We start from the raw sequence: 22,288 nt of genomic DNA, 5'->3' as shown, positions 1-22,288 counted from the left end.
TCTAGGGAAGCCTGTGGTGACCGCACTTGCTCTCCCTGAGCTCACCAAGAAGTGAGGGAAGTGGGTGAGTTACCATAGCCATCACTTTAGATTTATTATGTGGTGGGAATATGTGAAATCCTTTCTTTTAGCCATTTTCAGATGAAATTGTTAACCAGAATTGCAGGCTCACAGCTTCCAAGGCCCATGGTCACCAGCTCCAGGTTCTGGGTTCTGTGGGCAAGGATGTCATGGTGGGCTGTGTGGTGGAGCAGAGCATCTCACCTCAAGGCCTGCTGGAAGGAGAGAGGGATAAGGATTCTAACCGCTTACTGGGGTCCAGCCCCCTGTGACCCTACTTTCTCCCACTGGGCTCCACCCCTCAAAGGTTCCACTACTTCTGGATAGCACCACAGGCTTCAGCAGAAGACCTTTGGGGCGCACCTCAGGTGCAAATCATAACAGGAAGTGGCCTGAGACACTTCAAAAATATACCTCCAGTGACATGCCACCTCCAAGCAGTCCCCAGCAATTCAGCCTGAATTCAGCCTGGATGTTTTAACTCATCAGAAGGGTGAGTTCTGCCATGATCCAGGCCCAACTCAATAGCACCACCTGGGGACCAGGCACTAAACAATGAGCTTCAAACTCCTGCATCTGGTGACTGTTCTTGCTCTCCCCCCTCCCCCCCCGTTTTGTTTTGTTTTGGTTTTTTACGAGCTTTTTGAATGTTTTCTGGACATTCATAGATCCATAAAATTCTGTGTGTGCGCAGGTGCGCATAAGGACGGTCAGGGTGTGCGATGTGCGTATAAGTGCGTGCAGGTGTGTGTTGAGCCAGAGGTTAACCTTAGGCGTCCTTCCCTTGGTGCCCAAGCAGGCCACTGTTAGAGTTACGGGTGCAAGGAACGCTCTCAACTAGGAGTGGTCTCTCTGCTTGCTGGTTTAGCCCCAGAGCTGGAATTAACCACACCTGACGTTTTACATGGGTTCTGCGGATAGAAGTCAGGACCTTCAGCTTGCATGACGAGCACCTTACTCCCTGAGCCATCTCCTCTGGCCCCTCCTTAGTGTTTGCCTGTAGTCGGACATGGTGTCCCTACTTCTGGAAACATTTGGAGATAGTTTTGTCTCATAACGCAAGAACTGTCTTTGAAACGGACTGTCTGGCTCCTGTGGCTGAAAAATATTTCCTTTAGAGCCTTTTAGGAACGGGGTTTGCTGACTGGTGGGTAGGAACCGCTGGCTTCCAGCTGAAGGTTCTATAGCAGATCACCAGGTGGCGCTGTGGTCCACGAGTTGAGCAGGTGCCGGGGGGGGGGGGGCAGCCTAAAATCTAGCTCTCCAGTCTGCACCTCCTGGTCCTCTGCTTCCTGTCTTTAGGGGGCAGGGTTCTGAGACACTAATGGCAGCTCCCTCAAGATGCCAATTCTTACCAGATTATAACCGATCCTCACCCAAAAGGCCAGCTCTTTTTAAAGCACAGCGAGCCTGGCAAAAATCTGTTGCAGGAAGATGACCCAGTGGGTAGACGGGCTTTCTGCACAAGTCTGGAGAGCTGTGTTCAATTCCTGGAACCTAAGCAAGTGTTCCGGAAGACACTCAGTTCTACAGAGTTATCTTCTGGTCCCCACATGCGTGTTGTGGCACAGGTGTTAGAGCGTCCATACACAGTAAGAGCAACTGGAACATTTAATTTCTAATTTTTTAAAAATTATTTATTATGTATACAGTATTCTGCCTGCAGGTAGACAGGCAGGCCAGAAGGGGGCACAAGATCTCATTGAAGATGGTTGTGAGCCACCATATGGTTGCTGGGAATTGAACTCAGGACCTCTGGAAGAGCAGCCAGTGCTCTTAAAGGCTGAACCAACTCTCCAGCCCGCAACTGGAATATTTGAAAGACCAATTGGGATTGGGGTTGTGACTTAGTGTCAGGGCTCTTGCCTAGCATGTACAGAGTTCGAATCCTGAACTTACCACTCACTAATCCTGACGGTGGGAGGCCCCTCTCTCTCTATCCCCAGTTTCCTGGCTGTAAAGTGAAGTTAGCGACAGCATCCAGCTCTGGGGGACAAACATTTCCTTTTGTGTGGGGTGTATGCATGTTTGTGTGTGCAGGTGCGTATGCACATGTGTAAGCATGTGTACGGAGGTCAGAGGTCATCACGAGTGTCATTCTTCAGGAACCCTCCGCTAGCTTTGTTTCTTTAGCGAAGGTCTCTCTTTGTAGCCTTGGCTGTCCTGGAACTCACAGAAATCTTTCTGCTTCTGCCTCTCGAGTGTTGAGATTAAAGGTGTGTGCCACCATGCCTGGTTTCCACTCTCGTTTTAAACACGAAGTCTCTCACTGGGTCCTGAGGCTCATCAGTTAGGCTAAGCTGACTGATCAGCAAGTCCAGGGATTTTTCTGACTCTGCTTCCCTCGTGCTAGGGTTACATGGGTGCAAGAAGCCTGGCTTTCTCCGTGGGTTCAGGGATGAAGCTGAGGTCCTCATGCTTGGAAGGCGAATGCTTTCTGCACTGTTTCCTCTCCACAACCTGAGGCGGCAGCTGCTCTAACAGAGCAGGCTCACAGGCGATCTGCGTCTGGTCTCTGCACCTCAAGGCAGAAAGAACAACTGGTCTCAGTGCCTCGTTCCCATAAGAAAAAGAAAACAATCCTGACTTTTAAAAAGGAGCTGCTTGGGAATCAGAACACTTTTTTTTAAGGGGAAGGAAGGTTGAACAATTCTAGCCTAGATGATATTAAAAAGAAATAGGTCTGGTCCCAGGGCACTGCTTTTCCAGTGCAGCTGGCTGGCTTGCAGGGCAGAGAGACCCTCTTTTTGTCCTTTGAATACTGGCCTTGGCTTCGAGCCACAGAGGAAGGTCTGCAGAGGCTCTGGAGTGCCCGCCCCTCCCTCAGTGCCTGGCAGGCTCTCCATGCTAGCTGCTGGCTCCTCAGTGTCTTATTAGCACATGTCCCTGAAGTCACCCTTCTGAGATTTTTTTTTTCTGAGACAGGGTTTCTCTGTGTCCAGGACTGTTCTGGCTGTCCTGGAACTTGATTTGTAGACCAGGCTGGCCTCGAATTCCTTGAGATCCTCTTGCCTCTCCCTTGCAAGTGCTGGGATTAACAGACATGTGCTCCCAAGACCCAGCCACCCTTCTGAACTTATAGGACTTTTGATGTAGGATTCAGCTGTGCCTCCGGTTCCAAGTCTCCAACAGCCGCAAGCCATCTCTTTTTCATGGGGCTTGTGAGCTTGAGCTGTCCTGTCCCTTCCTGTCTCTTACAGCCAGGTAAGATGCTAAGCTTTCAACACCCTACATTCATGTTTTGAGACAGGGTCTCTGATTGGCCTAGAGCTTGCTAATGGGACAAGGCTGGCTGGCTAGCGAGCCCCAGAGATCTGCCCGTCTTCATACCCCAGTGCTGGGAGTGAAGAGAAAGGTGCCGGTTCAGGACCCCCAAGATCAAGTTCTCAAGTCCTCGTGTTTGCATGACAAAAACAGGACTTTACCACCTGAGCCATTTCCCCAGCCCCGTCACACTTTCTGGATGGTGACTGTGCACACGAGCAGGCCTGTAATTTTGTTTGTTTTGGTTTGGTTGTTGTTTCTGCAGAGACTGACTCTGCAGTGCAGACTGGGTTGGAGTCATGCCCCTCCTGCCTCAGTCTCCCCAGTGTTGGGATGATTCATGTGGCTCACCACTGGCCCCTGCAGGTTCTGCTAGTGGCTCCACCCAAACGGAACCTTTGACTCTGCCTCTGGCTGTACTTTCTCCCCTGGGTCAAATCCCCACCACTCCATCTGTTGTTCCTCGTGTTTTGTTGTTTTGGGGTTTTGTTTCCTATGGTTTTGGGGATGGAACTAGGGACCTCATGTGTGTCAACCATGCTTTCTACCTCCAGGCAACAGTCAGAATATTCTTTTATTTTTAAAAATAATTTTGTTTCTCTCTCGCTCTGTGTGTGTGTGTGTCTGTGTGTGTGTGTGTGTGTGTGTGTGTGTGCCAAGTGTTCAGATGCCTTCAAAGGCTAGAGAAAGGCATTTGATTCCCCTGGAGTTAGAGTTGCAAGCAGTCATGAGCCTGACTGGATACTGGAACCAAAGTCAGGTCCTCTGGGATAGTCTGAGATAGCAACTAACAATGCTCTCAAAAGCTGAGCCATCTCTCTAGCCCAGGCCAGCCCTGAACTTCAAGGCCATCATGCCTGGCCTTAAGTGCTTTTGCCTTCAAGGCCTTTCTGCTTGCTGTTCCCTCTGCCTGCAACGTCTTTCATGTGGTAGTTCTGCCTGTGACTTTAGCCCCAACAAGTCTGAAGCCTTTGGCCTCTGGCATCTTTGGGCACTGAATTCACAAGGCACACTCCAACAGAGACAAATATAATTTAAAAAAAAAAATAGAAACCAGGGACTAGAGAGATAGTTTAGGGGTTGAGTGCATGTTGCTTCTGCAGAAGACTTGGGTTCGGCTTCCAACACCCACATGGTGGCTCACAACCACCTGTAACTTAAGTTCCAGGAGACCTAATGCCCTCTTCTGGCCTCCATGGACACAAAGTATTCATGTGCTGCACAGACTTACATGCAGCCAAAATACTCATACATATAAAATAAATAAATATTTTTAAAAATTTAAAAGTCTTTAAAAAAAGAAATCAGGGAAAGGCAAAGGGCCAAGAGCTAGAGCTTGGGGAAACTGAGGAACAGACTGCAGTATGCCTTGGGCTCAGGAATGACAGCGTACAATACCAAGCCTTGATCCAAGTTCTCACCAGATTTGTAATCTCGGTGTGCTTGTCACACCCCACTCCTGGTACCAATTCCAGACTCCAGTGACCTCCCTGGTGCAGTGAGCTAGAGAAAACCCAAGACCACTCAGGGCACTAAAGTCCTTCTGCGGGGTCCCAGACACTCAACTAACCCTGTGACGGCTGGGGCCTGCCAAAATGAGCAAGTCCTTCTGTAAAAATGGCACTGTGTGCCTCACGCCATCTCTGAACTACTCTGTAGACAGCTGTGTTGTATTGTGTGGGGAGTAGTGACATGACAGGGGCTTCTGTATGTTCCGTGGAGATGCAGTGTTCCCGCAAATGTGTTCAGCGCTCAGCTGAGTGAATGGGTGCGTGTAGACTGCACATGTGTAGGGCTGATGCTGTCCTAGCCGTGTGACTCAGGATGGGTGCGTGTAGACTCTGCACATGTGTAGACTAATGCTGTCCTAGCCGTGTGACTCAGGATGGGTGCGTGTAGACTCTGCACATGTGTAGACTAATGCTGTCATACCGTGTGACTCAGGACGGGTGCGTGTAGACTCTGCGCATGCGTAGGGCTGATGCTGTCCTAGCCGTGTGACTCAGGATGGGTGCGTGTAGACTCTGCACATGTGTAGGGCTGATGCTGTCATAGCCGTGTGACTCAGGATGGATGCGTGTAGACTCTGCACATGTGTAGGGCTGATGCTGTCATAGCCGTGTGACTCTAGGCGGGACGGGAGCAATGCTGTTCATAGTCACTCGGATATTCAATGGAAACCGTTAGACTTGATAAACAGTAGTGCAGAGTGGAGCCATGCGATGTGGTGTTTTGATCTGAGCATGCGCTATTGGGAGAGTCAGAGCCGTTGTCGTGTCCAACATCTCCCAAGCTTCACACTGAAAATCGAGGCACTGAATAAATCAACAACTTCTGCTCTTCCCCCCTCCACTCCCTTTCTTCCTTTCTTCTCTTGTATGTGTACACGTGTGCATGTGTGTGCACATGCATGTGGAGGCCCAGCTTCTGTCCCTCAGGCTCCTTATTTATGAGGCAGGGCTTGTCATCGGAGCTTGCCAGGTAGGCTAGGCTGGCTTGCTAGTGAGCCCCAGGAATCTGCCCGTCTCTGCTCCCGGTGCTGGGACTACAAGCATGTGCTTCCAAGCCCAGCTATTTCTCATGTGAGTGCTGGGCTCTCACTCGGGTCCTCATGCTTGTGTGGTGGGTTCTTCCCCACCACTTTTATTTAAGGCAATTTTATGCTTCCAAGAGGAAATCCCATACTTGCTGTTTTGGCTTTGGAGACAGGCTTGTGTTGTGCAGCCAAGGCCAGCCTCATGCTTGTACCTCCTGAGTGCTTGAGGGTGAGGTGTCCGGCACCACACCTGGCTGCTGTTGTTTGCCTTTGTTGGTTCTCAGAACTACAAGAGGTGCAGCTTCAGGCTCAGTGTGAGCAAGGCTCCAGCTAGCCCTCCAACGTCCCCTGCATTCTGCTTCTTTATGGACTGTTCCGGACTGGTTTCTCCTGCAGCCCAGTGAGACTGCCTTCTTGGTCACGTCTACTAAGAATGGCAGCATGAACCGACGTTAAGGGGGACCCATCACATCCCTTTCCCCCTTCTTTCTTTCTCTCTTCTTTTTGAAACAAGGTCTCATTCTGTAGCCCAGGACAATCTTAAAGATACTCGCTTAAATCAAACTTGCAGTTATCCTCCTGCCTCAGCTTCCCTAGTGCTTGGATGACAAACAGAACCACAATGCTCAGCTCAAGAATGCTTTCTCTAGAAGACAGATATGCCTTCCCATAGTCCCCAGGAGTCCTCTTGAAGCCCACTGATCCACACCTACCCATCCATGGACAAATTGCTGGTAAGTGTAAGCACTGTCTCTCCCTCTCTGATCTGAGTCGGAATTTGCACCCCTGCTCCAGTAGTTCCTGGGCGTGTGGCTCTGCAGCTGCAACTTGGTCTCTTGTCCTGAGACACGGAGCATCCTGACCTTTGTACAGTTCTAAGGAGGTAAAAGGAATGATGATCACGGTGTCCAGAGAAGCCTCTCCCACACAGCCATGGACTCCATTGCTCTTTTGGACAATGTCAGGAGGCACTATTTACATCCATGGTGTAGGCGACAGTGTCCTCTGGGGGCTTTTCGGAGTAGCAGGTTTGCTAAATGCCTCCCGAGAGTCAGCGGGAATGTAGCAGCGTATGCCAAGTGTTAAAGCTGCACCATTTCACAAACAAGAAAACGGAAACAGAGAGGCTTAGTAATCAGTCTGAGATCACAAAGATGTAAGTCGACTTCAAATCCCGAAAGCCTGGCCCCAGAGCTTGCGTCCTCGTCTTCTCAGCCATTAGTCTCTTGCCTCTTGCAGTTGCCCGGACTGTGGCCCAGCTTCCCATATTTCACTTCCTATTTGGAGGCTCTTCAACTCAAGTCACTGCTGAGCTAGGGTTGAACACAGGTCTGCCTGAGCCCAGCTTGAAGCCTGTTGGTGCTAATAACTTGGCTAGCATGGACACCCAGCCACTATCATGATCCCTGCAGAAAGTTCTAGTGGCTTGGATTTTAGCACTGTCGGTGGGGTCTCGCTCTCTTCTGGGTCATTCTTGGCTGAGAGAGCAGCTGGTGAGAGTGTGGTCTGCCTTGAAGGAGCAGCGAAAGCAGCGTGAAGTGTAGGAGGCTCAGAGGAGACAGGGCCAGGGCTGGAAGGAGAACTCACCCTGATTCCTGGCTTCCCCAACCCTGTCTCTATGAGCCACAACGTGAAGTAGCCAGGATGTGTCGTGGCTCATGGTTTCTCAGGCTCAGTCCATGGTCACCCGACTCTGCTGCTTTGGTGTGGTGAGGGCAGTGACCGTGAGTCAGGGAGCAGGGAGCCACAGGCAGTCTAACTCACAGCAGGGTGTGAACAACAGCCAAGTAAAGGGCATCTGGTTAGCGCACATTATCCTTTAGGGATAACCCTGTCAATGATGAGTTGGCACCTCCAGCCGATGTGGCCGCACAGGCACACAGCTGCCATCCTACTGCCTTGGATACCAAGACAGGAAGATGACAGTGTCACAATCCATCTGGGTGACATAGTGAGACCAAGAGCTTGCTGTGGTTTGATGTTCCTGCCTGGATTCCTCAGTTGAGGGGCTGGAGGTGTGGCCCAGGGGCAGATCTCCTATCTAGTATTCATGGGACTCCGCACTGGAGAAGCAAGTTAGCTGGTGCCTCCCCTGATACCAGCTGAGACCAGATGAGTTTGCCCACTTGTCCTCTCTATTGAGAGATCGCCCCTAGGATGATCAAACTTGGCATCTGAGTCCCCTGTGGTTGGTTACCCTACAGACCTCCTAAGGTGCCCCAACTGGGTCAGGGAGACGTTCAGCTGTGCAAGGCAGCAGACGGCCTCAGGCACCCACAGTCTGTACAGAGACAGAACTCTGCACCTGAAATACACTATCCAAATGAAGGGGGTGGGGGAAGAGAGAGAGGGAGGGAGAGAGAGACAGACAGAGACAGAGACAGAGGAGAGAGAGAGAGAACAAGGCACTAGGCCCAGAAAGATGGGTCTGAGAATTTCCACAGCGATTCATGTGCAGGTTTCAGACCCAAGAAAACCCCCAGGGTAATTTGAAGAGACCAGGGCCGCAGTACTAACAACGTGGGGTCCAGTCTAACAGTCAGTTCCCCAGAGAACTCACACTGTCCCCAGAAACCTAAGCCACTCCTGGGAGACATTGCCCATTTTGGGGCTGGATTCTCACTAGCAAGTCCTTCCCATGAGCCAGCCCCACCTCTTGAAGGTCACACCACCTCAACCCCACATGCCAAGCTCCAGGAAGCAACCGCCAAGCATAAAGATGGTTGGTCAGGCTTCTAAGGCTTCTGCTGAGTTTCCTCTGGTCATATGACCATGCTGAACTGCAAAGCCAGCTGAGAAATAACGTCTGCACCCAGACTTCAAGTGACGTGGGCAGTTTCTTGAGTAAAGGTGACTGATTTGGGACACACTTGACAACCTTTCTCTGTGAAACACGCCACTCCCAGTGATACTGTCACGCTCATGGCCTGTACCCCCCCCACACACACACACTGCTTCCTGGCTTCCCCTGGAGCTGTGCTACCTCCAGCCCTGAAGGTTTGCTGTTCCTCATACTGAAACACAGAGAAATGCACCATTTTCTGGCTTTCTCTTTAGATGAGACTTCTCTAGGTCCCAAAAAGATCCTGGTCCAGTCCTAAGCCTGCCAGACACAAAGACAGGCTTGTCTCTCTCCTAGGAGCCTTTTGGGGCTATCAGACAGTTTTCCTGGTAATACTTTCTGGTCTTTTGTTTTGTTTTTCTTTTGAGGAAGTGTCTCATGGAGCTCAAACTCACAATCCGCCTGCCTACATTGGTGAAGGATTTATACCACCATGCTCTGTTTAAAGGATGTGTGTGGGTTCACACTCTGTGTTTGGATACATGTGCATGTGTGTTTGGGTGTCTTCCTTGGTCACACTCTGCCTTGTGTGTTCTTTCCTTTTTCTCATCTGTTTGTGTGACCCCGCAAGGGATGGGGATGGGGTGCCACAGTGCGTGTGTCTTCACCTTCCACCTGGCTTTGGGTAGGGTCTCTGTCCTTTGCTTCAGGGGTGTCAGCCAGAGGTTCTCTGCCTCCACTCCTCATTTCTGTGGGAATTCTGAGATACAGATGTGTACAACCACATCTGGCTTTTTACACACGTTCCAGGGATCCTAAAGAACCTGAGTTCCCAGCTCTGCCTGCACAGCCAGCCCTTTTGTCTGCAGAGCTGTCTCCCAGTCTCTCCACCTGAGTTTTTGAAACAAGGTCTGTCTTTGAACCTTGAGTTCACTGATTCACTGGCCAGCGAGTACTTGGAATCCTCTTGCTTCTGCCTGCAGCAGGAATGCAGCCAGGTCCATGAGGCCTTGCTAGGCTTTTATGGCTTTACCCACTGAAGCTCTGACTCGGGTCGGCATGTTCCTAAGGCAAGCGCTTCCCTGACTGGGCACTTTCTCAACCTGACACAGTCCAGAGCATTAGAATCTACTTTGAGCGAGCTGGATTTTCTTTTTATCTTTTCTTTTATTTAATCAGCATTTTTTTCATTTATTTTATATACCGACCACAGTAGGCAATGGCAGGAGTTCCTGCAGCCCTGGGGTGTGTACATAGCCCAGCCAGCCACGTCCCCGCCCCTTTTGTCTTAGAAGCATTTTTCCCCAGACTCCAGCATCTTGACAGCCAGTTCTCCTCTTCCTCCCCCAACTCAAAAAGGCTTTTTCCAAAGCTTTAGGCTCCAAAAGTGCTGAGGCCAAGGCTGTGTCTCAAAGCCCTGTGCTCCTGTAGTCACTGGAAGAGAGCCTGCAGAGATGTGGCCACCCTCCTACTCTGGTCAGTCACCCTGCACGCTTGGGCCAGAGCCCTGGACAGCTCTAAAAACCCGAGACATTCCTGTGACTCAAAACACTTTAAATTTGATAAGGTTTGCTTATTTGTTTGTTGTGACAGGGCAAAACTACATAGCCCGGGCTGTTCTTGGCCTTGAGGCCCTCCTGCCAGCCTCCTAGGCATTGCCAAAGGATGCCAAGCTGTAGCTCCCACACGAGCCTATGAGGCAATGTTAAATTCATGCTCATTTCCAGATCTGGAAGCTCAAGCACAGAGAGGGTGAGTGACCCGCCTAAGGTTCCTAGCTGGGGCTGGCCCGGCTGCAAGTCAGACCCAGCAGTCTGAATCTGGAATTAATATGGAAATCTTCATCTTGGCTGTCTGCAGGTGCTGGCAGCCTCCAAGCCCGGTACCAGCAATCACACTTCCTGGCCTCCATCACAGGTGCTGGATTTGCCAATTCTCTTAGTACAGCTGCAGCATGGCAGAGGGCGGACAGCACTTCCTGGTTAGGTCATGAAAGGACACAACGCTTGCCCTGTTCTGCTATGTGCAACTGTGTGTGTATTTGTGTGTATATGCACATGTATACGTTGTGTGTAAATGTATGTGTGCATGCGTGTGTATATGTTCATGTATATTTTATGTGTGTATGCACATGTGTATGTTGTGTGCCGAGTATGTACATGTATGTATTGTGGGTATGTGTATATGTGTGTGTGTGCACATGTATATGTTGTGTATGTGTGCATGTGTGTGAGTGTGTGTATGTACATGTATCGGTGTATGTGTCTATATGTATGTGCATGTTGTGGTAGTTTGAATGTGATTGGCCCCCATAATCTCATAGGATTACGAGGTGTGGTCTTGTTGGAGGAAGTGTGTCACTGTGGACACAGACTCTGAGGTCTCATATTGCTCAAGTCAAGCCCAGTGAGGCGGACCCCTTCCTGGTGCCTGGAAGATGTAGGAGTCTCAGTTGCTTCTCCAGCACCATGTCTGCCTGCACACTGCCATGTCCCCATGATGATAATGGACTGAACCTCTGAACTATAAGTGAGCGGCCCCAATTAAATATTTTCCTTTATAAGAATTGCAGTGGTCAGGGTGTCTTTTTACAGCAATAGAAACAATAACTAAGACAGTTTTATATGTATATGTGTGTATTCGCGTGTATGCATGTGTATGTTATGTTGTGGATGTATGCATGAATGTGTGAGTGTGTGTGTGTGTGTGTGTGTGTGTGTGTGCATGCGTGCATGTCTTTTCATTCCCAGGGATGGGATCCAAGGCCTCTTGCACGCCAGGCCAGCTAGCCACATCTCCAGGCCCAAGACGACAGTACCTGTACAGAATGGGCTGTTTAAACCTCTTTGATTGCTTAGTGAGCAGTTACTTCACATTCACTCCAGGAATCAAGATCCTACATTCGAAGTCTTAAACTTCTCTATTTATGTGTGTGCGCGCACACACATGCACATGTGCGTGTTCATGCATATAAGCACTGTGACATGTGTGTGGAGTGCAGAGAACTACCTGTGGTCGTCAGTTCATCATCCATGTGGGATTCTTGGTGCAAACTTGGGCCATCGGGCATGCTAGCAAGCGCCTTCACTGACTGAGTCGTCCCAATGGCCCAATTCTAAAAGCATCCTGAAGGCTGCTTCACTGACATCTCCTCTTTCCATCTGTGAAACGGGGGTGGTGTGCTAAAGCCCGAGTCATCCTGTCCAGGGTGAATGGATTTCAAGCTAGTGCTAGTGAGAAAGCTCTTTTTTCTTCCCTGACTCCTTCTCCTTTGCATAGCTATGTTCTTTCCTGGTCACCTCCCAGGAGGCAGGGTAGCTAGATTGTGAGGGCTCTGTGTGGCTCCATTGCCAGAATCTGGGAGGTGAGAAAATGTGCTAAATCAGAGGTGGCTGCGGCTAGCTGCTGATGTAGGAATAACCGAAACAGAGGGATGCATCTTCCCCTTGCTCTCTATCAGAACTCTTCTGCTCCCAGACAAATCAGCTCTCCATGCTTCTGAGGCTCTGGAGGGCTCAGCCTGGCGATGGAGACATCTCTCAAGTGAGAAAGGCCTGCTGCTGTAGGGGCCTCGCTTCTTCCTCTGTCCCTCCATACATTTGCCTTCTGTTTAACCAGAGGAGAGATGCCAGACAAAACCCGACAGCCATGGCGTGCTCTGTATGCTTTGCTTTGTTTAATCCTTTAAAAGTAAATGCCCTGCCAGGCAGTGATGGTGCACACCTTTAGTCCCAGCATTTGGGAGGCAGATCCTCAGGAGGACCTCTGAGTTTGAGGCCAGCCCGGTCTACAGAGTAAGCTCCAGAACAGCCAGGGCTACACAGAGAAACACTGTCTCAAAAAAACAATTTAAAAAATATAAAAAAAAACTCCCTGTGACTAGAGAGATGGCTTAGCAGTTAAGAGCACTGGCTGCTGTTCCAGAGGACCCAGGTTCAATCCCCAGCCAGTTTCCTGTTGTTTCAGTAAGGTTTTTATCTTCTTTGGTCCTAAATGGGTCAACCTATGCAGGTATTTTATCAGCTCATAGGTATGTCTCATTGGCATAACAGTCTTTTCCTTGAAGACCCAATGTTGCTCTTTGGGGTCATAGGTGGCCCCAATTTTCTTTAGGAGGTTGGTGTCCTCTTGACTATAGGGCAGTGGACATCGGAACGGTCTTGTATTTTCTGAATCGGTCAGAAGGAAGGCTCGGGAGGTGCTGATTGTTTTTAGGGCAGCCTCCTTGGCGGCAGCATCCGCCAATCGATTTCCTTTTGCCTCTGGGCTGTGGCCCTTTTGGTGGCCAGGACAGTGTATAATACTCAGTTTTTCGGGCAGAAATGGGGCTTTGAGTAGTGTCAAGATTTTAGCCTTATTTTTAATTTCCTTTTTCTCTGATGTCAGTAGCCCTCGCCTTCGGTAAATTTTCCCATGTATATGGGCAGTGGCAAAGGTGTATCGACTGTCCGTATAGACATTAAGTTTCTTACCTTCTGCCATCTGGAGTGCCTGGGTCAATGCGATGAGTTCTGCTCTTTGGGATGAGGTGCTCGCTGGTAGGGCTTCAGCCCAAATTACCTCTGTTTCCGTGGTTACTTCTGTGCCCGCTCTCCGCTCCCCATTTTCCAGGAAGCTACTACCATCGGTGTACCAGGTGTAGTCAGCGTCCTGAAGAGGGTGATCCGTCAGGTCCCGTCTGGTCCCGTGCATTTCTGCAAGGATCTGGAGGCAATCATGCTGCTCTGCCTCCTCCAGCAAGGGGAGCAAGGTTGCGGGGTTGAGAGTGACCACAGGTCCAAATTGCACCCGGTCCGCATCCAGGAGCATGGCTTGGTAATGAGTCATGCGGGCATTGGAAAGCCAGCGGTCTGGAGGCTGTTTGACCAAGGCCTCCATTGCATGGGGTGCCAGGATGGTCAATGGCTGGCCCAGAGTCAATTTACCTGTGTCCTTAGTAAGGACTGCAATAGTTGCTACCATCAGTAGACAGGGCGGCCATCTGGATACGACCGGGTCGAGTTTCTTGGACAGATAGGTCACAGGAAGCCTCCAGGGGCCCAGTCTCTGGGTCAGGACCCCCTTGGCATATCCCTGCTTTTCATCTATAAACAGTTCAAAGGACTTGGTAACGTCTGGAAGGCCCAATGCGGGTGAGGTTAGCAAAGCCTTTTTGATATTGTTGAAGGCCTCCTGGTGCTCCTTTTCCCAGGTGAACATCACCCCTTGCTTGGTCAAAGGATATAAGAGAGCAGCCATCTCCGCAAACCCTGGGACTCAGAGGCGGCAGAACCCCGCTGTTCCCAGAAACTCCCACAGCTGGCAGGGGGTTCTGGGGGGCAGGGATGTTAGTAATAGTCTGTTTGCACGCCTCGGTCAGCCATCTCTGTCTATCTCTCAATTGATAACTAGGCAAATGACTCGTTTCTGGCAAATCTGAGCCTTTTTGGCTGATGCCTGATATCCTAATTGTCCCAATGTCTGTAGGAGGGCTTTTGTGCCCTCCTGATATTCTTTTCCTGAGGCGGCCGCCAGAAGGAGGTCATCAATATATTGGAGCAATATCACGGCGGGGTACTGAACCCGAAAGTCTGCCAAGTCCCAGTGTAAGGCCTCATCAAGGAGGGTCAGGCTATTCTTAAATCCCTGGGGGAGCCTGGTCCAGGTCAATTGACCAGAAAGTCCAAGATCTGGGTCCTTCCATTCAAAGGCAAAAAGGGACTGGCTCTCAGGATGTAACCGCAAGCAGAAGAAAGCATCCTTTAAGTCCAATACGGTGTACCAAACGTGGGATGGTGGCAGAGTACTCTAGATTGTAAGGGTTGGGGACTGTGGGGTGTATGTCCTTCACCCTTTTGTTAACCTCTCTCAGATCCTGCACTGGCCGGTAGTCCCCAGTCCCCGGCTTTTTTTATTGGCAGGAGGGGGGTGTTCCATGGCAATCGGCAGGGAGTGAGAATGCCCTGATCCAGCAGCCTTTTTATGTGGGGTCTTATACTCTGATATGCCTCATGAGACATGGGGTGCTGCTTAATTGAGACGGAGGTAGCTGTGGCCTTTAGTTGGATGATGAGTGGGGCCTGTTGTAGGACTAACTAACCCCGTTTTCCCAGTTTCTGCCCATGCCAATGGAAAGTCATTAAGCCAGGAGGCCAAGTCAGGTATTTGTGGCTCCTGAGGCTCATAAAGTCTATATTCATCTTCCAGATGGAGTGTTAAAATTTGGAGGGGGCCACCCTTAGGGCCCGTTATCCGAGCCCCCTTGTCCTCAAAGTGGATTTGGGCCTTTAATTTAGTGAGAAGGTCCCTACCCAATAAAGGATAGGGACAATCTGAAACATGCAAGAAGGAATGTGTCACCTTACCAGTTGCCAATTGAACCTTCCGATCCATTGTCCATCGGTATCTCTTGCCTCGGGTTGCCCCTTGAACCCAGGCTGATAGGTCACTGAGAGGTCCAGGTTCCTGGGTTAAGACTGAGTGCTGGGCTCCGGTGTCCATTAGGAAGGTAACTGGTTGCCCCCCAACTTTAAGAGTTATCCTGGGCTCGGTGGGGGGCGGGGGGGCTCCTGGCCCTGACTCTCCTAGTCCTCATCCAGAGCTAATAGGGAAGCCCGGTGTTTAGGTTTCCGGGGTCCCTTGGGCTTCTTGGGTCAGTCCCTGATCCAGTGTCCTCGTTCCTTGCAGTAGGCACATTGGTCAATATCCACTTTGGCCCCCTTCCGTTCTCCCAGCCTACCTCCCTTTCTATCTTGTCCTTGAACTACAGTGGACAGCAGCCTGCTTAATTCTTTATTCTTTTCATGTCTCTTTCCTCCTGATCCTTTTTCATTCTCTGCCATAATCTCTCTTCCTTCTCCTCCGGAGTTTCCCTTTTGTTAAAAATTCTTTCTGCTTCCTTAAGCCTCTCTAAAAATGCTGAGGGTGTCTCCTCATTCCCTTGTATCACTTGCTTTACCTGAGCCAAATTAGTGGGGTGGTGTGCTGCCCCTTGGAGACCCGCTATGAGCAACTGGTGGTAAAGACGTAGGTGTTCCCTACCTGCGTCCGTGGTAAAGTCCCAATTAGGGCGGGTCAAGGGAAAAGCCGCATCAATCTCGTTCGGCAGCTGGGTTGGACGTCCGTTGTGGCCCGGGACATTCTTCTGTGCCTTCAAAAAGACGCTTTGTTTTTCCTCCAAGGTCAACAGAGCCTGCAAGAGCTGCTGGCAGTCGTCCCAGGTGGGCTGGTGTGTAACTAGGATAGATTCTATCAAGTTAGTATCACTGGGTGCTTGGAGAAGGGGGGGGGGTTTGTGTTGCTTCCAGTTGTATAGATCAGAAGCTGAGAATGGCCCGTACTGTTGCTGGCCATTCGGACCCTACGGAGGGGAAGGGCATGGGAGGTGGAATCAGGCAGTGGCTCGCATCTGCCCCTCAGTCGGCCAGCCATAGGTGAGGGGGTTGGGGATTCTTGTGGGGGTGCCTCGGGGCTGCTTCAGGTCCCTCTGGGCTCGCTGGTCCTGCATATGGAGGAGGCTCCTCCTCCTCCGATAGGAGGTCTACGAGGGGAGATTCAGGGTCCGGGGAAAGAACAGGCGGGGGGTAAAGTGGATTTTTTTTCTTGAGGATAGTAGGATATAAGGAAGAGGAGGGGGGAGTAGGGGTTGGAGCAGAGGGAACGGGGGTAAGCGGCTCCCCTCCTCTTTTTGCGGCATTTCGAAATCATTATTTTTTTTCCTATAAGCCTTATATAAAAGAAGGAGAGGAAGGCTCATGCTTCGACTCCTTCCTAGCAATATTTGATGTGTCTGATATCAAGCATGATATTACCAAAAAAATAAGATATTTCGGTAGGTAACAGCTGTTTAACTTCTGTTAGTGTAAGTGTGTATATTGGGAAGCTAGGTTTGTGTGTGTGCACATGGGGTCAGAGTTGAACCTCAGGTGTGGTCCCTCGGGATGTTTAGCTTGAGTTTTGGAACAGGGTCTCTCGCTGTCCTGGGGCTCAGCTAGGATGGCTGACCAGAGGGCCCCAGGGATCCTATCTCTGCCTTGCTAGCACGGGGACTACAAACATGCCCAGCTTTGTACCCGTGCTGAGGATCGAACTCAGGTCCTCATGCTTGTGTGGCATCCTGACCCAAATACATAAGATAAGGAAGGTCATTTACTCTAGTAATTTAAGAAATGAGAAAATATGGAAAGCAGTGCCGTGATACAGGCTCTTCAGATTTGGGGAAGACAAAGAGGGGAAGGGAGGGAGTGGTTATAGAATTATGTTTACAGTAGTAAAAATAACTTTTGGCTATTAATTTTATATTGTCTTATAGAAAGAACAATGCGAGGTAATCCCAAAAGAGATGTTGTTCTGAGCATAGTGAACACACAAGTCGGCTTATCTCATCACCACACAGTGAAGGTTCTCCAGGCTCAAAGACATCCTTTCCCCAGGGCGAGTATAGGGGCTTTGGACACGAATACTCCCCAGAATGCAGCTGTTGCATTCCATCTGGGTGAACATGACAGGATTGACATCCCAGAAGAGAAGGGCCCTCCTATATTCAGGCAAATATCTAGACATTAGAAAACAATGTCTTCACAGGACGTGCTCTGGGTCCGCACATACACATCTGCCATGTTGTTTACAGGGAAAAGGTGAGCTGGGATCAATGTTTATCCATCACACTTTCCAAAATCAGGCCTTGTCTTCTGGAGTTGGTGATGATTCTCTAGTTTGATGATGCTGAGTTTGTCATTCCTTTAAGGTAGAAGGAATAATCATATCATACACATCTAGGAGAACGTTTCTCTGTCCGTGACCAGAGTCAAGAGATGATCCATAGCGCTGCTGAAGTAAATGGTCTCAGAATCTAAGTAGTGCTGCCATGATACCTTCCGTGTGCCTGAGGAGAGTCCTCAAACCCTTGGAGCTGGAGTAACAGGAAGTTGTGAGCTTCTGGATATGGGTGCTGGGAGCCAAACTCAGGTCCTGGCAAGAACAGTATGTATTTAAAAAAATAAATAAATAAAAAGTTTTCTTTATTTTTTTGGTTTTAGAGACAGAGTTTCTGTGTAGCCCTGGCTTTTGTAGAACTCAGAGATTTGCCTCCCTAGTGCTGGGATTAAAGCCTTGTACCACTGCCACCTGGCTTGAAAAGAATTTTATGTTTTAATATAAAAATAGCACTTTGGATATACATAATTGGTAATAATAAGATACACCAGAACAACATAATACTCCAAATAAAACTCTAGATGAACATAATACTTTTCTGTTTTAACTAATCACTTAGCAATTTTCACATTGACAAACATATAATCTCTTTAAAATAATCTTTTTTAAAAATTTTATGGTTTATTTAACTTTTATTTTATGTGTATTGGTGTGAAGGTGTCATATCCTCTGGAACTGGATCTACAGACAGTTGTGAGCTACCCTGTGGGTGCTGGGAATTGAACTCGGGTCCTCGGGAAGAACAGTCAGTTCTCTTAACCGCTGAGCCACGTCTCCAGCCCCCTCTTTAAAATAATCTTACATATGATAATTAATTTACACACTTCATTTATCACATCAGGTATTATAGTAGATACTAGCACAAAAGTCTTGAAAAATCCGTATATTCAGTACGTACAATGAATTACCAAAAAACACTGAAGGATGGCATATAACATATAAGCAGCCCCCTAAGTATACAGCAAACATTTTAAACAAATAGTGTACACATGCCCTTACTAACAAGGCTGGGGATATGCACTTGCAATGCTAGCTACTTAGAGAGCTGACACAGAAAGACCTTCAGTCCAACTCTGACAACTCAGTGAAAAACCCTGTCTCAAAATTTTAAAAAGTGAAAAAATTGGGTGGATTCTATAAGCTGGTGGTAGGATGCTCATCCAGCAAGCATGAAGCCTTATGTTCAATCTCTAGTACCAACACAAAAGACAAACATACCCTCAATGTAGTTATGGTTTTTGGAAGACAAAAATATACAATAGCTTCTTCACGTTCAAGCGTGGACCAAGCACTTCTATGTAACGGTGACTAACACACTTAACCTCCGCATTTTTAACCCCTCTAAGGAACGCTTAACATCTTAATTCCATGTACAACATGGCTGTTACAATTCACAAAGCATTTAATGGTTTAAAACTAAGTCATTGTATATATTTTTAGATACTGAGACACCGATGGCCACAACTGTGAAGCCACAGAAGATTAAAAAAAAAAAACCTTAAAAAGTATAATTTAAAAAGCAAATTTGGTTTAAACTATGAAATATAAACTACTACTCACTCGCCAACTGAGAGCAAATTCTGTTTTTCATCCTTTTTTACCCGTGGGCGCCCTGGTTTCATCTTTAAGGGTGAGGTTGGAGTCTTCTGAGCAGCAGTCTGAATGAAATGTGCAAACAGCTCTGTCTGCTTTAGTAAATACTCAAATCTATTTGCTCTGTCAGTTTGCTGCAAAATTTAAGACACCCTTTATTAAACTTCAGAAATAATGTACATATGCCTGCATGAAGAACTGAAGAATCAAAATGAACAAACTACTGAAAAACGCAACAAGGTGACTGTGACTCCCAAAGACAAGTCACCCACAAGCACAGGCTGAATATACGAACCTATCAAGAGGAGAGTGGGAGCGGGTTAAGGGGCATGACAGGAAATACATCATGCCTACAGACATGCTTAAATGAGTTCATGTATTTCCAAAACTAACATTTTATGTTCATTATCCTCTAATAAGATAACAGTAACAAGATTTTTAAATACAACATAAAAACAAAATAAGCAAGAAAACATTGTACAAGGGAATGTATTTGAAAGAAAACATACTGTTTACTCAAACTGATACCAAATTTTAAAAGGGTACCAGGTCTAAAATTCACTTATCAAATACTTTTCTTTTTTTTTTTTTTTGGTTTTTCGACACAGGGTTTCTCTGTAGTTTTGGAGCCTGTCCTGGAACTCCCTTTGTAGACCAGGCTGGCCTCAAACTCACAGAGATCCGCCTGCCTCTGCCTCCCAAGTGTTGGGATTACAGACGTGCGCCATTATTGCTCTCAGTATTAATTTATTTTAAATGTTATAGTTTTGATTCAACATGAATTGCAATAAATGGGTCTCCAGCCCTGTTACTAATAGAAAATTGCGCAGTGCCATCACCAGAAACATAGACTTTAATTCCGGTACAATTGCCATAAATTTTATCTCCAGAAATGACATCACAGTATGTGCCAGCAGGGAGACCAGTTTGTAAAGTTGTTGACAATGACCCCTCTGGATGGATCTCCTCAGTCTCAGGATTGTCATCACTCCCTTTGAATATTTCCTGTTGTCACATCAAGAGAGTGAATATATTTGAAAACAAAGTTTACTAATAATGAACTCTCAAGTCCTTAACTGATGTTTTAAAGACATGATAATCTATTTACATGAAGAGAAACAAGTCAGGTATGGTAGCACATGAGAAAATCAATTATGAGCGTTAATTTTTTTTTAAAAAAGGTCTCTCAGGGTAAAGATTTTCAGGGAATAATACATACAAGTGAGATCAGCAGAAATGAAATAAACTTTAGTCAGAGGACTGAAGCTCTATATTAATATATTAGTATCACAATCTGAACTACAGTGGGTAAAAGTGCTCTCTACTATCACCTTAGAGTTATGTTCATCTAAAAAGAGCCATAATTTGTTATGTTTTACAGCACAATTAGAGACACCTGTATATGTAAACTAATGAATACATTTAAAATCTTTTTCACAAAGGTTCATCACAAATGCTATTCACATATCTAGAACATACCATTTTTTCTTCATATGTAGGATCTTGTTCTTGCATTTCTTTTTGCTTTTCAGGTGATGAATCATCAAACACTTCCTGGTAGGAAGGAAAAATACAGTTGTTTAAGAACTGTCAACTAAATAATATATTCTTATTCCAAATTCCCTAGGTATTTAATGGCTATCACATAACCTGACATGAAACTTGATAAGGATGAAATAAAATACTATAGGGAAATCACTTTCCCCAATTATAAACTGCTGCCATGATTAAAATATTATCAACAACACCCTAAAGCAAAATTACTTTCTATACAAGCCATTAGGGCAAATCTGTATCTTTGGGAAAAAAATTATAAACATTAATGTTCCCTTTTTATGATAAACTTCCATCTATCTACTGTGCTATTACACAAATGCACACATGGAAGGCAGCATTAGTCACTGATTTCCCCTATCAAGAACATTATTACCAAAAGAAAGGAGCTTAACTAAATATTCTTACTCTGACTCCTAGTTAGTAATAAACACACTCAAAACAGGCATAATGACAGTCAAATGCCACAAGCAAATGACAAAACCTCCAACCTACTCTACGTTATACATTAGAGGTAAAGTACAGTCTATAATAGTATGCGCTTTCCAACTGCAGACATTAATTCTATAATTCAATGTCTTCTTTTTCTAACTACAAAACATATTTCAGGTCATCAGATACATCAGGCAAGTGTACTCGACACAGATGTAATTCTGATTCTAACTTCAGTTAAGACAATGAACAGCAGACTGAAGGTAATAGTCTTAAAAGACAATAAAAACTACAACATGAGCAGAAAGGAAAATGAGTGAAGAATAAAATTGAGAAAAACAGAAATTATTGATATTTTACAATACGTAAAATTGCCAAACTTAAAAAAAACCACACATGACAGGGCAAGGTGTGTGTGTAGAAAAGGCTCTTTCTGGAACCAGATCACAGTTCTACCCCAGGTTCTATCTCTAGAAGACTCAGTTTTCGCATGTGATAAACAAAAAATACCACTTATTTTATACCACAGGTGTTATCACATTCACGCTTATAGTGACTCAAAAATCAATTTCATCTGGGTTTTAAATTCTCATCTTTAGGACCCATAAATAGAAATAACACCTATAGGGGAAATGTGATTCCAAGTTACAACAGAATCTGCAAAGCTATGGTGAACTAAGAGCATCTCCCTGGGAGAAGTACACATGTAAATATAATTCCCTTCAGTGTCATTGGTGCCCAGACTCTGAGTAGAAATCCAAGAATCCAGCTAAACAGTCCCAGAAATTCAAAAGACCGTTTAAAATCTTAAGGGGCATCAAATACAAAATTTTGTTTGCTTTTGTGGAGACAGGGTTTCTCTGTGTATCCCTGGCTGTTCTGGAACTCACAGTGTAGACCAAGTGCCTCGGAAGTGGTGGAATAAAAGGCTTATGCCACCAACGACCAGAATAAAATCCTTTTTTTTCGAGACAGGATTTCTCTTCCGGGCGGTGGTGGCGCACGCCTTTAAAATCCATTTTAAAATGATTCATTCACTTCAAATTGGGGCATTACACTAACACCTCCCCTCTCCACTAAAAGTTACTTCCAGGACTAACAGCACGTTATTTCACCCAAGCGAATCAGACTGCACCGTCGTTTCCTTATGGTGTAAATGCTGTCCTAGGGTTCATCTTCACAGTGTTATTTCCAATCTAAGGACTGAAACTCTCAGAAGCCTTGGGCCTGGAACTACCGATCACCTCAAAACAAGTCCAAGGCCAAGAATAAAAATCGGAAGCAATAACTTTGTTCCCAGGCGACTCAAAGCCTGGGAGCATATCCAAGAGACCTGCCTGGCAGCGCCACCATTTTTCCACCCTCTCCCCCCC

At 47.2% G+C, this 22,288-nt stretch overlaps 1 long non-coding RNA gene and 1 pseudogene across 1 annotated transcript; both read right to left on the bottom strand.

Moving 5' to 3' along the window:
- Positions 1-2,415: 2,415 nt before the first annotated feature.
- LOC142853079 (uncharacterized) lies at positions 2,416-16,736 on the bottom strand (annotated as a pseudogene).
- A 479-nt stretch (positions 16,737-17,215) lies between these two features.
- LOC142852908 (uncharacterized) lies at positions 17,216-20,673 on the bottom strand. Its single transcript, XR_012911020.1, has 3 exons — positions 20,409-20,673; positions 18,897-19,063; positions 17,216-17,591 (listed from the first exon to the last, which is right to left on the bottom strand). It is a non-coding gene; the product is annotated as an uncharacterized LOC142852908 (long non-coding RNA).
- Positions 20,674-22,288: the final 1,615 nt, after the last annotated feature.

The sequence above is a fragment of the Microtus pennsylvanicus genome, chromosome 6, assembly GCF_037038515.1.
Source record: "Microtus pennsylvanicus isolate mMicPen1 chromosome 6, mMicPen1.hap1, whole genome shotgun sequence".
Lineage (NCBI taxonomy): Eukaryota > Metazoa > Chordata > Mammalia > Rodentia > Cricetidae > Microtus > Microtus pennsylvanicus.
This window is presented reverse-complemented; position numbering and strand designations above follow the sequence as displayed.